This window comes from Archocentrus centrarchus, chromosome 9, assembly GCF_007364275.1.
Source record: "Archocentrus centrarchus isolate MPI-CPG fArcCen1 chromosome 9, fArcCen1, whole genome shotgun sequence".
NCBI lineage: Eukaryota > Metazoa > Chordata > Actinopteri > Cichliformes > Cichlidae > Archocentrus > Archocentrus centrarchus.
The window spans coordinates 17,321,489-17,338,424 of NC_044354.1; the positions used below are offsets into that span (position 1 = coordinate 17,321,489).

At 39.9% G+C, this 16,936-nt stretch overlaps 1 protein-coding gene across 1 annotated transcript in view; it reads left to right on the forward strand.

The window, feature by feature from the left end:
- The window catches only part of LOC115786172 (ultraviolet-B receptor UVR8-like), a 245,227-nt gene that overhangs the window by 65,064 nt on the left and 163,227 nt on the right, over positions 1 to 16,936 (forward strand). The window lies entirely within an intron of this gene.

Below are 16,936 nucleotides of genomic sequence, written 5' to 3' on the forward strand. Positions count from 1 at the left end.
CTAAGACCGCTCTCTTTTTCTGCTGTTTGTGCCATTAGATAGTCCCCATTATGGGCTATTGGGACATAGAACTCAAATAACTGCCTTTCATAATGCTAACTTTGAAGTGTACAATCAAACAACTTTTTGATACTAGATTCCGAGACTGCTAATATAATGGGAAAAAACAGGCAAACAGCCTCTGGTGAGCTTCAGCTCATTTTCAGATAAGCTGATAGCAATCATCATGGAGAATACTGGCTAATACCGATGTTTGGCTAATAAATCAGTGCTGTAGTGTCTTAGCCCGCACACAGACATTTGAGTGTGTGCTTTTAGCTGTGGTGTCCATTTATCCACATCATTCATTAAGAGCTCTCCCAGGGCTAGAGCGGCTACATAAACACAGAGGTTGAGGCCACAGCTGCTCTTTCACCTCACCGCGGAGAACTTCAAAGTCACTTCTCCCCACACGGCAGATGAATGCGCCGTGTCTGCCAGGCTGATATATTGGCCCCAGTTGCTGTCTTCTTACTGTAGTATGGCTGCAACTGAGGCCCCATCATGGAGCCCAAGCTGGGCCATTTGTTAGTTTTAGCTGTATCTCCAAGACCTGGCTTCAATTCTGAAGGGAGAACATTAATCCTTTTAATACAACACTTTGTAGTGCCGTTTTCCTTTGTTGTTAATGCCGTCTATTATTAACCCCATTAAAAGTGTAATACAATTTAAGTAGAGTGCTAAAAGTGGATCATTTGTTGCTCCGTTCTGTTTGAATTAATTCTCAATTTATGATCTAAATGATTAAACTATAGGAGTCACGGCACCAAATGAGATTCTTAAACTGCCAGGCATACATTTACACATATTAATACAAACATTTATGAGCTCACATTCACACTGATTGACCAAGTAAAGAAACACACAGTCACACTGCTGTGTGTTGCAGTTCCTCTTCCAAATCCTGTAATGTCCCCAGTTTGATCCCTAGTTCCATTCTGTCATGAGGAAAAAGAAATATCCATCTCCAATCAGGCCTTAATGAATAGCCTGATGAGTGTCGGGCAGAACTGAATTACCAGATAGATTTGAAGAGTGTGTGTGTGTGTGTGTGTGTGTGTGGGGGGGGGGGGGGGGGGGGGGGTAGTAGTAGTTACAGGCCCAGTAGAACAGGACACATGTAGGAATTAATTCTCTCCAAGTTATAAAAAAAAAAAGAGAGAGAAAAAAAAAAGAAAAAAGAAATTGGCTAACTGTCATTTGAGCCTGATGGAATTGCCTTATCTATCTATTGGTATGAGTTTTCATTTATTAGGGTCAAACAGTGGAGGGATACACAACGGATAGGAAAGAGGGCTTTGGGAGAGAAAAGTCGAAGTAATGAGGGGTCAGATTTGAAAATTGGAAATAAAGTGAGAGAAAGAAGAGGAGGAAGTAGAAAAGTAGAGAGATGGGGAAGATGGAACAAAAGGAGTGCAAGGGAGTCAGTGGTATGAGAAACAGCTTGCCAGGGCCGGAGCATATTGAGGGCAGCAGGTGGAAGAGTGGCACAGTTAATTAAAATGCCTGTCTTAATGTCTCAGCCCGTCACTCCAGGGAGAGGGAGAGAGAGAGAGAGTTGCCAGGCTTGAGCTGGGCTGTACCCAACCAGCCATCTAGACAGCAAACCAACCATCCAGCCAACCCACCAGGCCACATGTCAGACAAGCCCTGACACTATGCCCTTCACCCCCCTTCATCTTTTGCCATATACACTCACAAATGTCCACAGGCATACACACGTGTCCAAACCCTACCAACTAGTTCCTTTTTTTTTTTTTTTTTTTTTTTAAACCATATCCTCCTACCTATCAGAACCCCTCTAATCTGATACAGAAAAGAACAAAGCCCCTTCTTTAAAAAAGAACAAACGCACTTCTGATGTTACTATTTTACTCAGCAGCATCTGTAACCTGCCTCTAGACTAGCAGCCTTGCAGCATAATCTGTCTGCTTTTAATAATTCATAGAAAGCACAGGCTGTGCACTATGTACTGAATGCTGAGGGTAATGGGGATGTTGTGATATTTCTATCATGGCCTGTCTGAATCAGCGAGCGAATCAAACCAACAAAGATCTGATAAGCGGTCTGTTCTGACTCCAGACAACATTGGCTGTCATCACTACCTCATGAGTGGCCTATAACAAATCCATTCTGCTGTGTCAGGTATAATGTAGCTAATTGTGATATATAGTGGACATTCACCGAGTTTCAAGTGACAGAAAATCAGAGCTTTATGCTTTTATGCAAAAAACAAAGATAGACCTGATACAGTATGTTGGTATCATAGATGTATGGATATTGCAAAAAGTTTTTGCAGAACATAATACCAACCAAAATGCTTGGAGTAATGCTTGTGTCCCTATTAGCTGATATAATTCAGTATCTGAATTTCTTGGTATTAGCATCATCCTCAAAAATCCAGTATTGGTCAGACTCTAAATATAATGTTAATACAATACTGCTTCTCAATATTGTATTAAAGCTATGTTCATCATATCCTGTAAAAACCCAAAAAAGGAAAAACAAAGCATCTGTCCGTGTGTGAGGTGAGTCTAGATTTGTACGTTTGTGTCGTTTGACTAATGTTTTATCAGGTTTTGCTGTATCACTGTGGATTGCTTTGTCAATAACCAGCCCGGTGCCTCTGTGAGCAAGAATCTGAGATTGTCAGGCTGAGTGACAGGCTGGAGATGGCAGATAATTCAAAGAAATTGGAAGTGTGAAATCTTTAAGGGCCACTTCTTAACACAGCAAATGCCAGGGTATCTTTCCATCAGCTGCTGCTCTCACAAGCTACCGCATTGTTAATGGTGGCCTGTCTGTCCATCAAGTCAGCTTCAGGAGGGATTTAGACCTGTTTGGCGCCTTATCTCTCTGACTGCCTCCCACTAACCTGACCAATACACAGGCCTTGAGTACCGTGGTGGCCGTAAACCTCTATCCAGAGTATATATTTTTTTCTTTTCATTTGCTTATTTATGGATATTAGTTTATCTGATATCTGCGAGACAGTGTATTGATATATTTATTGTTACACAATCAGGAGCATAATGTAACGGTGCCTCTAGCACTTGTTAATTTAGCTGTCAGCGCTACTGATTGACCTTAAATTGTTGCAGGAGAGCTCATTGTCCTTGTGAGTGAGCTTCTGTGTCTGCTGTCTGTCTGTCTGGATGGATGTAATAAAAGCAGCGTCTGCTTTCAGTTTCAGGCAAAAACATTGTTGTGGAGAAGAAACTCAACATGTCAATCACCGACAGGGGATAACTGTTTCCACGACTCACAACTAAAAACATCTTCATTTTGGAAAGCCTCATTAGATTTTAAGCTATTCAGAAGAAAATATTTTTAGGCAAACTGGTGTGGTATGTAAACATTTCCACGAAAGCTTTATGAAATCGTACAAATGCAGTCCATTCAGGTCCATTCTAAGTGTGAAGAAGAGATAATGGAATCCGTGTCTTCTATGAATATACATTTCATTAATAAGTTGAGATCTGGGGCATTTGAATAGCCAAAATTAACCTAAAAGTAATCTGAAATATAAGTTAATTATTCGTTTGATAATGAGGTTTATGATTAAGAAGTTAATAAAAGAAACAAAAAGTCTTTTTTGTGACAGAAAAAAAAAAATCAAGCCAGTGATTCACATCGGAGGACTGAGAACTGGAATATGTGTTTTTTGCCTGTATGTGTACTGACGGTGCTCCTACCTAAGTACTACTATTATGAACAGTAGCACACTGACCTAGCTTGCTCTCACTTTCTTCTTCCTTCCCTCACTCACTACTTATCCTTACACACAATCACGCAGTCACTTATTTAAGACTTAGGCCGGTATTATGCTCCTGTGACGGGTCTTTGCGGAGCCCACGAAATAACCTACCTAAGTGGCTGATGTCGTTGCCAGCATTTGTGCCTTGTGTGTGTAATTTTCCCGTGGTCATGTCCTGCGGTGCTAGCTGACAGAAACATATAAAATGCTGGGACTTCTTTCCCTCCTGGGTCCTCCTGCTTTTTTTTTTTTTGGGTGTGAACATATTTTTCCCTCTAATTTTTGGTGTTTTTTTTTTTTTTTTTTTTTTTTTTCACTCCTTCACTCCAGGAAAAGAAGCCTGAAGTGCACAGGAGGAATCTGCAGTGCTGAATGGGCCAATCAGAATTGTTGCAGACTGCGTCGACCTGATGTGTAGTTAAATTTTTTTGGGAGGTGCTTGTCAGGTTATACTGTAGGTTACTGCTTCAGATTCAGAGGGGTTTCCGGTTACAATGTAAAGACTCAACATAGAAACAAGTCTGGGCTTAGATGGGAGAAGACACATTAAACCACGGGGAGGAAACTAATCAAAGTAAAAAAGACTGCCCCAATTTGTAATCTACAAATGCTTAGATTCTGTCCTCTGTTTGTTTGTACTGAGAAATAATGTGAGAAAATAGACAGAGAAGTAAGGGGGGGTGACAAAAAATTACCCAGAGAGAGGAAGAGAAATAAACAAAAAGGACAAGAAAGAAATATGTCCCTTATTTTCCCCTTGTAATGGTTTCAATTCCCTGCCAGAGCTCCCTGTCACAGGGAGGTAGTTCCCAGGCTGACACATCTCAAGCTGTTTAAACATCCATTAGGATGTTTTGGTTCATACACTCTACAAATACAGCTAGACGAAAGAGAAACTGGTAGATGATGATAGGGAAATTGAAGAAGAAAGAAAAGAGACAGAGAAAAAGAGAGAGGGGGAAGAGGGGAGTAAGTTGATGGGAACAGCAGATAGAGGAAAAGAGGAAATTTATCAAAAAACTCATGTGATATTTAATGATCCTTGTATGTGGAGAGAGAAGACCACACCAGCTCGTTCTCCTTCGCCAAATACCGATCCCCTAACTTAATTTCCTGCTCAATTGCTGTTCTATAGTGCATAGTACAGTGATACAGGCTGGTAATATAGAAAACAGATTGCCTGTGCGGCGGAGTGGATAAGGCTGAGGCTTGTGCTGCTGGAGACCTGCAGTCTCCAGGGGGGTCTTGTCGGTGGGCTTCACAAAACCAACAAAGCCCATCTTTCCCTGCGACTGGCAGCAGCTGGCAGGTAGATCTTCAAGCAGTGGAGGTGGGGAAGTGGATCTATGGGTGTGGAGTTTGAGTTTCTGCAGTGTGTGTTTGTGGTACAGAGAGTCTTGCTAGTCTTTGTAGCGAAGAGTTTCACTGTCTCCCATCTTGTGTTTGCTCATGTGCTGTGACTCCAATCCACTCAAAAATGTAGGCCTGCATGGACATCAATCATCAGTCTGTACACAGAACAGTGTGTAACTGCATCTACAATGTTTTTGCACGCACACACACATGCGTGCGCACACACACACACAGACCCTTCCAACAGGACATGTACACCTGCCTGTTACTATGTGAGGTGATTCAATGACGATCAGAATTTCCTGCTCATTGTTTCTGTATATTATTCCATATAGACTCACGCACCTCAAAAACAGATATTATTTATTTATTTATTTTAATTATTATACTATCTATTCTCAGTATACCATCTATTCTCTGGCTGCTCAGAATTAGCCAAAATGGAATACACTGAAAGGCACAACAAAGCTGCAGCATACCCCTGCTTGGCAATATGCAAATATTACATTATTACATAAATATAATGAGCACAAACCATCGGCAGTAACTGAAGGGGACGAGGCTACTGTACTACATGTCAGTAGCAACTGATAAAGAAATCAAGACCAACAGACCTGATTTAGTTTCGAAGCACAACAGCTTGTCTGCTCGTTGATGTCTAAAAGTTATGGAAAAATACAAAGACCTAGAAATAGAAATTGAGAAAATATGATGTATGAAAACTACAACAGTACCAGTGGTGATAGGTGCTCTATTTTTTTTTTAACCTGTCTGCCCTTAAAAAAAAAAAATCTCATAGGTTGTTTCTGTAGGCACGTTTTACAACTAATACTTACGTCTTAAAATTAAGTGACCTCTAGCGGGCGTGTGAATAACGTGTTCAGTTTTCTATTGGAAATGCTCGTATGGGTTGTTTTGGAGCAAACAAGTGATACTGTCTCTGACTTTATCCATCTAGTGAGCTGTCACACCCTCATGGTAGCTCTAAGTTCAAGGGATGGTTCTGCTGGAGGTTTATTCCTGTTCAAAGGGAATTTTTCCTTCCCATTCCCATGGAGTGCTTACTCATAGAGGGTTGTTTTGACTGTTGTTTTTTTTTTTTTGCTGTAATTTTTGTATGGTCTTTACCTTACAATATAAAGCGCCTTGAGGTGACTGTTGTGATTTGGCGCCGTATAAATAAAATTGAATTGAAAATTATTTATTAGTACTCAAAAGTGGTGTAAGACAAAATGTTTGTTACCTCGCTTACATTCAGGTAGCTTAAATGACCATAATAGACATATATTTCATGTTGCTTCAGTTCAGTTCAGTTCAGTCATTTCATTCCGCTTATTACATCACAAAAATCAGGGGCAGTTCCAGAGCGAGTAGAGGTCTAGATACGATTTTTAGCCCATTAAACAGCAGTGCCTCCTATCCAGGTATCTTTTACACCACCATCAACTTAGATGAGGCTCTCCATCTGAGGCCCTCCTGGTGCTTCGAATACCATTGTGGAATTGATCCAAAGAGCCAGGAGCAGGAGAGGATTTATTTTCTGTTCTCAGTGCTTTGATCCAACAATATGACATAAAACACACCTGTTCCATTCCTGGGGTTTAGCATAAAAAAAGCCATGTGTGCTTGATGGTTACGTTGTTAGAACTGGCCAACATTGGCATTTGATTATTTGTTCAAGAAATCTAACACAGAAACAAACCATTCAGATATCTATAAGGCCCAAATCAAATGTCTGCTTATTTTAATAAGTTTAGTATTTGGTTACACACTCAAATGGCGAATGTTCTTTGACACCCCTAGTGGACAGATTATGTTCAAAAGGTTTGCACTTCTAGTGTCTGATTTTGTGAGCGTTCCTTGTATACTGACTCAAGCAGATAATAGCAGACAATATCCATACCTTTTACATGATGTTCTTGTTGCAGTCTCACACAAAGTAGGTCAGAAAAGTGAAGTCTTATCATGTCTACCTGGAGAACTGATGTTACTTGTACCCCAGTTCTTTTAAAGATCCTATTTTATGCAGGAAGTGTCACTAACCTAGTTGCCACTGGGTTTTGCGCTAATGTTAGCAATGTGAACCTCCTTTGACCTCTCAAAGTGACAGAGTTTTGTTGCGTAACAACCTTGTGTAATGAACTTCCTCCCAGGAGATGTCATTAAGGACAGGAATGTTTGTCTTCCGCTCACACCAAAATGAATATTCAGCTATTATCACTGCACAGTATTCAGAACTGATATACATTTTGGGTTTCAGCTCATACAGACAGAAAGCCATACCAGATGAGTTTTACTTACTGTATCTGTGTCTCTCTGATCTGCTTCTAGTTTTCTTAATATATCACATATAACCGGGTTTTGCAGCATAAAGACAGTTAAGGTCATTCCTCTGTCTTTCTAGACATAGTTTAATCTGGCATACATCATTCAGACCGTCTCCCTTGTGTCCTTCTTACCCAGAACTTAACTAATGTTCTGTTTTATGCCAGAAAAGATCTGTAATAACATTTCAAGGGTTTCCACAAGGCAACCACGACAACAACCCCAGAGATGCGGATGGGATGGAGTTGTCATAAGGCTCTGCATCCCGGACCAGGATCACATTTGAGCACTGGCTTTCCTTGATAAATGAACCCAGTTGGACAGCTTATCGTCTGGATCAACACTGTGTACCTTTCATGGCTTGTCTACTTTTCCCATGTAGGAAGCCCTGTGGAGGGGGGGTGCACTGTGTGCGATCATGTGAGAGAGAGAAAAGGAGACAAAGGGAGAGAGTGAAATATGTCACAATGATTATTTGAATTCTCTTGTTTATTGAAAATGACTGAATCCAAGGTTGGGATATTCACGAGAACAGGAAGGAAGAGAAAGAAAGTCACTGTCCCCGTGGGAGAACAGCTTACACCATCAGATGCCTTGATTACCAATCCCCTTCAGAGTATCATCATCCTCATAGTAAATATAACTACAGGAAGTAATGATTTCTGCTCCAAATTATGTGGATGTTTACATTTCTTGTCAACTGAGTAATAAATTACCGATCAAAGATAAACTGTATGAAAGAAAAATAGAAGCTTTATTACACCAGTGGGAAAGAGGAAATGGTGGGTCCCAGCAGACTGATGTACCTTGAAAAAGCCCCCAACTCACCCCCCACCATCCCCAAAAGAACTGACTGCCAAGATGGCTGCTTGAGCTCCAGTGCTGCAGGTCTTGACCCTGTGCATGCTGCCAGACACCATTTCTCCAAAAAAAAAAAAAAAAAAAATGCATCTTCAGATCTTGGCATAATTTCTCATCCTCTCTTCCTGTCCTCCTCACAACATCACTCTCTGTCTCTACAATTCACCTCTCTGTTATTTTCTCCTATGTAGGTCACAGGGAAGATGGTGTGGTGTGACCTATCTTTCAAATTCCTGTAAGTTTGCAAGAGCAATACTTGCTTTTGAGGATGATGTTCATGGGGCTGGGCGTGTTGGCCTCCTCCTTACAGGTTTATCATGTTGGCAGCCATGGATGGCTCTTTTTTAGGGTTGTCCTCCCATGCATCTGAACCTCTCAAACATAGGGGCATGAATCCTGGGAGAGCTCTCTACTCAAATAGAGTCATTAACATAGAACGTCAAGTCTAATTATGGGCCTTACAGTGAGTGTTTTAGGTGCTACTGACCTCATGCTGAACTACGCTGTAAATGAAACAACACACGATCCTGCTTTTTATTTCATGGAAAGCTGTGATGAAATGTGGGTTAGCAGAGAACAGAAGAGTTTTGTAAGCTGCACTTTACAAAATGAAAAGTTGTAGATTGGATTTTCAGTTGGAACATGTCTCACAAACGTAAAGCTATGCTTTATTTAGCTGAAGCAGTTTATTGTTTGCGTATCTGTAAGCCAAGTATGGCATTAACTGTGTCCAACTTCAACGCTTCATGTTGATTATATAGCTTTTAAGTTTTAAAAAGTCATTACATTTGACAAGTTCCTATAATAACCACTGATTTATTGTCTTAGAAAAGGGAAATAATAGGGTTTCTGTCTTAAGCCAATCACTGAGAGTTTTTATTGGATTTTCCCACTCCCCTAATAAATTTGCATTATTTTGGTTTCACAGCAGACTATACTGTACGCCACAAGATTGTTCTTGTAGCTTTCATTTTCCATCATTTATAAAGAAAAAAAAAAAAAAGGATTTTGCATTACTGCTAGTCACATTATACCTTTCAGTCCTTATGCCAGGCCAGTGTTAACTCCTGTAGCTTGGACTTCTGTTAGGTGTGTAGTTTCACTCTTTCCTCTCAGTCTGTGTTAGGAATTAATTTTTGCCTTTCTTTCACCTTTAAAAGCAAAGAAAAAAGGAAAAAAAAATGCAAACTTTCCTTTTCACATTGTTTGTACTCATTTTTGTAAGCGCTCACAATGATAGTTTTCAAATTAAAGTCTATATTTTAACCATTAGGAGTCATGTTTCAGCTATCCTCCCCCATCTCCACCTTTTTTCACTCTTCCACAGGGTGGAACCACCATGTAAGATCAGTGGCTAGCCAAGGCAAAAGCTCTTCTGTAAGGCTGCGGCAAACTTGGCAAATCCGGGTAAGATTCCCCGGTACTCAATGGGACATACCGACTTCTTTGCCAAGTCAAATAACACATTAAGATTTAAGTGGGCCAGTATAATACAGCCAACCCTCTCATCTCTGAGCCGGTACTTCTCTTTGTGCACTAGAGTGTGAAAATTGGTCTTGTTCTTGGGGACTTGCTCTATTTTTTTCATCTTCTTCTTCTTTCATAATTATTTGGAAACAGGTCATTTGGGTGTGGAGGCTATAACTCCACCCAACTGGTTTTTCCCCCTCATAACTTCACATTCACTGCTCCATCAGTTTAATTCCTTCTTACTTTTCAGTCTCTTTCACTGCTTCACCAGAACTCTTTTCTTCTGTGTGGATAACTTTTCAAAGAATTCAGTGGTCAAGTTTTAGGCCCTTGAAGCGATTGGGATTAATTCAAGACCCTGCTTTCCTCTCTTTTGCTCCTTCTGTTCTTTTTGTCTTTCTTCTCAGAGTTTTGGGGCGGCTTTCTTTTTCGCTGACACTTCACCTCCCTTTTTTTTTTATATTTATTATACAAACCGAAACAGTTCTTTTTTTGTGGCACTAAAACAAAATAAAGAGGAATACATATGCAATATAAATGCCAAATAAAGTGAATATTATTATTCACACCATGCAGAAGTATTGAATTAAAAAAAAACAACAACAACAACAACAAAGAAGTGTGAAATATATACATCTGAATTTTTCTCATTGTCTCTTTTTCAGTGTTTTTCTTTCTGTGCTCTCTCAGGCATGCTCTAGAAACCAAGTGTGGTTAACAAGACCAGTTAAAACTATAAAGCTAAATTTTAAACCACGACTCAGTATTTATTAATTAAATTGAAATATCGATGTAAGCATTCAACAGTACTGTCTTTGAAAAGGCCGAGAAACCATATAAGCCAGTCGCTATAAATAACCAGTTTTAATATACATTTGTGCAAGAGGCACAGACAGAAACTGGAAATGTATGGGACCCAAAACCAAACAGATTTTATTGTGGAACTTGAGCTATTATTGTCATACATTGAAATTCAGTCATACAGAGCTTGTACACATCTTAGCAGTTACTCTGGGGTGTGATTGTTCTGGATTGAGACAGAAATTGTACTCCTCATGGCCTTTAAGGAACATTTCCCAAAAACTGTTATGATTTGATTACACCCCTCTCATTGTGGGTGGACGAGACTAGTTTGTAAACATGCCATTTATCTGTCATTATTCATTGCAATTTCACTGATCACATCTGCTGCTTCTATCAAAATCATTTAGCTGTAGAGAATGATTTTTTTTTTTTTTTATATATATTTGTGAGCGAGTCCCCTGAAGCCCACAGCCAAGTAACTTCTTGTTGTGCAACACATTTTTTGAAAACAATAAGCCTTAACAACGGCTAAGTGGACATGATGTCTTAGCTTTTGTGGCGTTTTACTAAATTATGGGAATAATACACTAGCTGGAAGCCAGTGTGGTCAAGCATAGCAAATTGGGGCCATGGGCCAGAGGATTGTTGTAACACATTAGCTGCTGCCACAAAGAGGTCAAACTGAGCTGTGTTAGCGTGTGTGTTTGCAAGGTTTCGTTTTCTGTATGTGCGTATGTGTGTATATGGTTGCACCTTGCTGCATGAGGCTGTGTAGTAGGATAAAGTCAAAGTTCTTCAAAGTAGTTTGGTTATCTCTAAAGACTGGTATGAGCAGTCATTTTGCAACCAAATAGCAAGACATTGTAAACACATGGCTAAAAGTAAATCTAGTAAATATACTGTTGTATTAAATATTGTAATTTAATGTTCAGGGCAAAGTTGTTCTCATGTAATTACTTGTGATCCGGTTTCTCTTCCACACTCTGTGTATTTGATTATTTGCAAATAAGCATGTACTTCTTTTATTTTTTAACCAAATGCACACTTTAAAAAAAAAATATGGATGCAGCAATGCACTTCCTGTACCTATTCTCCCAGAAATTATAAGAACAAAGAACGCTTCAGACTGCCCATCCTCACACCTGAGATGCTGGTGAGACAAGGAAGACACGAGAAGAGACGAGTCGAGGAAACTGGCATTTAACCAAATAAGACATCCTTGCTTCAGAGCTGCCATTTTCAAGCAATTAAATATGACGTGTGGCACAGCTGTGTCATCTGTCCATTGTTTCGTTTTAGCCTGCCATTGTATGTTTTGCTCTCTGTCAGATGAACAGAGCAGTCTTCAAGACAACAATGTGACAAGATGTACGGATATTATACAGTTTTTCATAATTTTTCACCCACACAAAAACGTGAAGGGCAGAAAGCTTGATCTTTCAGTTGTTTGGATAACTGATACAGAAGATCAGTGCGAAAAAAAGAGTTAGATGTAGAGTCCTAGGGCCATGGTTTGTATATTTCACCTGCATGCCACGCCTCATTTACACATCATAGGGAAAAGACGTGCATCCTTGATTAAAGCACTTATAGTAAGCCTCCTCTCTCCTCCTGATGCATTTTAGCTTTGAGACATCTTTCAGGATGCCACAGTGAGACTGATTTCAGGGTCACTGGCAGGAGTACAAGGAGACAATGAGTTACTAACTAGAGAAGGGTGTATATTTAAGGACACAGATGTGTCCTTAAATATTGTGTCCTCCTTCATATTCTTGCCACATAAACATCTGCATTAGTAATGTCTTATAGAATGCTGTTTAACAGCATCTCAGCTTTCAGCTACTCACAGCTACCCCCCAAACTACACTGAAGACACAATCACAGTATCTTAATATCAAGTCATCTCCATCAGCTGGTGAGTTCAGAAACGTGAGACATTTTCTGGTAGCACTTTTAGGAAAGTGGTCTTAAATATGCCACTTTAAGCAGTTCACAAAGAGACATGAAGTCAGTACACAGGGTGCACAGATACATAGATACACACTGTGTAATAGATACACAGTGAAAAAAGAAAGTGTCAGGACAAAAAAAAGTTTGTAGAAATAAGGTAAGGAATTAAGGGATCGGAAGGGCAGGTGGAATCAGCAGGAAGTGCTCAGAGTCCAGCTGGTTCCCAACTCCCAGGGTCTACTTCAAGGACCTCTCTCTGTTTCTCTCTCTCTCTCTCTGACACACACACACACACACACACACTACACCCACATATACAGACACAGTAACACTCTCCTACATTGCTCATTGTCTGCCTCCAATCTTCCTGTATCCTCAGTCCCCACTTCGTCTCCACCCACCTTCCCCTTCTTTACTTTTGCTGTATCTGTCATTTTCACCCCCTCCCCATTTTTGATCCACTGGCTGATAATGATGAATTTCCCTCAGCTGTATAGGAGTTGGCAGAAAAAGTTTGCTCAGCAAACTTTTTGAAAGTAAAGTGAAGAGAGCGCAGCTTATAATATGCATACAAGTTCAACATGTTACTCTGTGAGACAAAGCCATTTTTCCTCATTTAACACCTTCTGAATGTGTTCTGCAAAATAAGCTTTTTGAAGGAAACCTACATTTGTTTTTGTTTTTAAACCTTCTTTGATCATTTTTTTCCATCAGGCTTCTATTTTAAATGATCTACAGACCATGTTACATTGCCTGACTTTGCGGTTATGATTTTAATTGAAGGGTCACTGACTGAAGTCAGCAGAAGCTAAAAGTAAACAATGGAAGCTTGAAATGAAATGAAATCAGCATATTTGAATAAATTATAGATTATTCACTGCCATTATTCCCCTACTGATTTTGTAATTATCAAACAATTCTCAAAACCATTTCTGAAAATGGTCACACCTACTTCTACTACCTAACGTAAGTTATGATTTTAGTAAATAATGAAATGCACACTGCCTGTGGAGAAACCTGATTTATATTGAGCAGCTTTACAGTGTAATTCATCGCTGTTGATATTAAGCTTTTGTCCTCGCTGGGGAATAATAAAATTTTTTCTAAGTTTCAAAGTGCTGGGTCTCTGGCTTGTCTCTTCTATACATTTTATATCTATAATTGCTGCCTTCTTAAGGGGATGTTTTTGTTTTTCTCACATGCTGTTTGGTTTGGTTTATGCAATTCAACATCACTTGATACTTTCTTACTAATTTCATTCATCCACATACTTTGTTCCTCTGCTATAGTTTGAGCACCCCTGGGCATACTTTTAGATACAGCTGTGCACATCCTCATTAATATATACCGTATTTTTCGGACTATACGTCGCTCCGGAGTATAGGTCGCACCAGCCAAAAAATGCATAATAAAGAAGAAAAAAACATATATAGGTCGCACTGGACTATAAGTCGCACTTTTTTTGGGGGGGGGGGGGGGTTGATAGAATCCGAGACCCAGAGCAGAAATTCCATCTTGAATGGCAATTTAAAATAATAATGGATTAAAGAACAGGATGAACACGGTTACGCCTACGTTATGCTAACGTAGCACATTCACCTACATGACGCACAACGAACACGTGTTCGGTATGTTAACGCAACATTAAGTTATTCAGATAACCATAGCATAAAGAACATACTAACAAGTTAACCAAACCATCAATCCATTGAATTCTTCATCCTCTGTGTCACTTCTAAACAATTCCGTACACTCCGTAGACGAAGCGCCGCTTCCTCTTCTGTGTCGCGTTAGTCAGACTCGTCGTCAGCTGCAGTTCCAGTTATTCCAGCCTTTCTGAATCCCAACAGGATGGTTTGTCACTGAAGCCCATGTTTTCTTGATCCATCCAATGACTTCCAGGAAAGTTGGGTGGCGCATTCTCCCAGTTGCCGTTAAGCTGTGCTCTCCATCCATCATCCACTGCGCCCTCAGATTACGCAAGACTGCCTTAAAGCTGCAGTTCACGGAGATGTCAAGTGGCTGGAGTATTTTGGTTCATGTGTTATAAATGTCACATATACGTCGCTCCGGAGTATAGGTCGCACCCCCAGCCAAACTATGAAAAAAAGTGCGACTTATACTCCGGAAAATACGGTACACAGATTACCACATCTGTTGGCATTTTTGTTTTAGTGGTAATTTGTTTGTAAATGAAAAAGCCCTTCTTTGGTCTTGACAAAAGAGCAAGGTCATGGCAAACCTTGACCAATCCTGTCTCTTAGAAATTCCATTTAGACTAACCTGGAGCTGCAAATATGTTTCAAAAGAAATAGAAGTGCATCCAGAGGCTATTCATTATGCTGATTTCCATCACTGGAATGAGTACATGTTGGAAATCTCAAACATGGCAAACATGATAATGATCAGCAAGATCTTTAGAGAAAACCATACACTTTAAGCAACTACATTATTGAATTTTTATTTGTATGTTTAGCAGCTGTTTAATTCAGATAAAAGTTTGCAGTTACTTCTTAAAGTACCATGTTACCTAGACTAGGATGAATGTGACTCATCCACTCTTGGTGACTGAAGAACAGGTGAAAAAGGTCAGCAGGTAATGCTCCTATATAATTAATGTTAATCAGTCCATTGATGTAATGAAGAGTCTTTTGTATAGTAACATTAGTAACATGTCACAGGATTTTTTTATTTTTTTTTTAGTTTGTGTAACATGTAAACAAAGCATCACCAAGCTGTTATGTTTTGTGTGTTCCCATGTGTTTCTGTCATAATTGGAGGAAGAAAGACCCAAAAGCAGGACTCCAAAAATAAGCAAAAAGTAACAGAAAACTACCTTTATTTCTGGCAGTGGAAAGTCTGAAAAGGTCTAAAAGGAAACCACAGGGTGTGCACACAGAGGCTGTTTATGCACACAGACACACTGGGGGTTAATCAGGGGGACGTGGACACAGGAGGGTAACAAGACACGGCTGAAACTAATCAAGGCAATAACTGGGAGGAAGTAAAACTAAGAGTAACGCACCAACAACAGGGAACTCAGAAAACAGGAAACACTGAGAAAAGTGGTGAAGACTTAACAATCACACATAAGAGGATGGGGGGGTCAAACTGTAAACAAACATAAACTTGACTACAGAAATATAAGGAATGGCCAACCCACTGTAATAATAATAAAAACCAAATTAGGAACAAAGGAATCAAAACAAAGCCAAAAACCAGGAATCATTACAGTTTTTCTGTCTGTCAGCATGCGTTTCAGTCACCCCTCCAAATCTGATGTTCTATGCTGCTCTTTTTGATTTATTTTTCCAGTCTGGTGTCATTGTTATAGTGTTGCTTTGAGTTGTTTAACTTCCTTTGCTTTCAAGTCTTTTCACACTTGCCTCCAAAATGTATTTAGTCTGCCTGTCTTCTCTGTCTTTTTGTCAGTTCGTCTGTGTACGAAGCCATTTGAATTGGTCAGTATTCATTGCCTGTGCTCCTTGTGCCTTACGTAGTTTGCTTAGCTTTTAAATTTGCGTGCTTTCCTTGCACTGTGTTTGTTCTGTGTGTTGGTCCTCATTCATCTACTCCACCTGGATAAGTGGGTTCTTGCACACATATCATTTGCCTCGAGGGTTTAGTCAACTGCCTACAAAATCGAACCTTATATTAGGTTCAGCAACACAATACTGTACTGTAACATTAAACCGGGGAAAAAAAACAACTAATATAACGGAGCAGATATTTGAAGCACCTGGCTAATTGGCCTAAAGCTGGTAAGTACAATAATTCAATTCCAAAGCTTCTTTTGGTCCTCCTCTCCTCTCCTCTTTTTTTTTTTGCTCTCTTTTCCTCTGAACCTTGCTCCCTCTCTCTAGGATTATGTGCAGGTTACAGAGCTAGCACACTGTGGATTAGCAGGGTCGCTCCTCCATGCTTGGTGCCTCTCTTAATGTGATTATGCATCATCAAGCTTGTTTACTGTTAGCTAGTTCATTGTTGAGAACTGACAAAAGTTCAGCCCCCTTCAACCCACTTACTGGTGCCCACGCCCACACACTCTTCCAGTACTTAAGCTGTCACCCCACCACCACCACCAACACTCATTTGCTCACAAACAAACTACACGTCATTTTTAGATCAGCAAAGGATAGACACGGCCAAAAATCAACAGTGCTGCTTTATTTGGAAAGGCAATACACATTTTCTCTTTTTGTAATTAAAAAACAATGTGTACCAGACTTATTTTTCACCTGAAATATAATTATTAGACAGTGCACTACGTATCACATATGTGTTCCCTTCAGCAAACCATCTTAAAGTCTCATCCGCTGCCTTTCAGAAGCCTAATGAAGCCATCAAGACAGTCTGTTTGTACAGAGCTTGGTCTAG